Source organism: Austrofundulus limnaeus, unplaced genomic scaffold (genome assembly GCF_001266775.1).
Source record: "Austrofundulus limnaeus strain Quisiro unplaced genomic scaffold, Austrofundulus_limnaeus-1.0 Scaffold831, whole genome shotgun sequence".
NCBI lineage: Eukaryota > Metazoa > Chordata > Actinopteri > Cyprinodontiformes > Rivulidae > Austrofundulus > Austrofundulus limnaeus.
The window spans coordinates 7,810-9,464 of record NW_013953233.1 but is presented as its reverse complement, the minus strand read 5'-3'; positions in this window follow the sequence as shown (position 1 = coordinate 9,464).

Genomic DNA, 1,655 nt, shown 5'->3' with positions numbered 1-1,655 from the left:
CGTGTGTTGTTTTATACATGTGTTTTCTGCATCTGTTTCTCATTCATGGAATATTGATTAATGAAAACTGTTCTTATAAATAAATGAAAAAAACTTTATTCAAAATTACATTTTTTATTTCTTCCATCTAATCTGCAAGTCTGGATCTACAGATCACAGTTTTTCTCAGTTGCTAAAACATATTTGTTGAAACCATCCATAAACTGTAAATACAAAAGCTCATTTTCAAACTGCTTTAACAGAACCTCTAAAACCAAACTCCAGCTTCAAATAGTTTAAACTTTGCTCAAAACCAAACAATGTTGTTAAATCAGACCTGGAAGAAATCAACAGAACAGACAACAGTCAGTACACAACAGGGAGAAACACAACAACAACATCATGAAGCTTTTGAAATCATCTTTATTTTCCACAAAGTAAAATACATTTTCAGAACAAAACTCCTAATTAACATTTTACAGTACAAAAAAAAAAGTACACAGAATTTGATTTGATTTGAAATTCTTTATTCATTTCCAATTAAAAACAAAAAATAATTCAGACAAAGAAAAAATCTAATTATAAAGAAAATGAAAGGTGGCAGAAGAAAAAAATCTTATATTTTCTGCCCCTTTTCAACAAAGATAAAATACTTAAAATTAAACCATCAAACAAAAAATCATCAAAAAACAGAACAATTCAAAAACCAATTTAGTGTCAATTGAAAACGTATTATATAAGATCATATAGTCTCAATAAATCAACCTTAATTTTCTTAAATGAAGACGGATGAAGCATGTTTCCAGTGATCATCAGTTTAATCCACAGTTTAATTCTCTGCACCCACGTGCAGCGCTCCTTCAAACTTCTAACTTCAGGCTTTACAAACATCTCCAGACCTTTGAGATTATATTTACTGGCTCTCTGAATGAAATGTGATTGAAACAAATGTGCACACAGCATGTACTCTACAGCATCACGGCGACCTGCTGGGTCAGACCACAGGACTTCACCACAGGGGACACTGTCCCTGGCCAGGCAGCGTGGGATAAAACACCTATGGTGGATCTGGTGTAGGGTTGCCTGTCGTAAACCTTCCAACGCCACGAAGAGAAGACCTCTGTTGGGTTGAGGAAAGGGGAGTATGGTGGACTTGGTTGATACTGAACCACTCTCTGACCTGATGTCTCGATGAAAACTCACATTGTCCCATACAGACAGGATGCCCTGGCTGCTCCTGATCCTGCTGCTGACCACCTAAAACATCATCACTAAGATCACAGAGAACTGTCAGGAGATGTTGAGTGTTGTTTGGCCCCAGTGTGGCATGATGGTGGATAACCCCACTGTTGCTGATGGCAGCACATAATGTTACAGTCCCACCCCACTGGCCAATCACACTCCGGCCTCTCCTCCTCRTTTTGGTCAGATTGAACCAGCTTCATCCATAAATATTCATTGGTTCTTCTAAGGAATCCAGTTGAAACACTGAAAAAATACCTGTAGTTTTGTAAGTAGTACAGAAAGACATATTTATGCTGTAGAGTAGACTGCAGTATTGAACACCTACCTGTATTTACTGTAATTCTTTATTATCTGGACATCTAAAAACCTCTTTAAGAAGTCTTCAGTTGATCCAAAATGCTGCTGCTAGAGTTTTAATGAGAGTTGGAAGG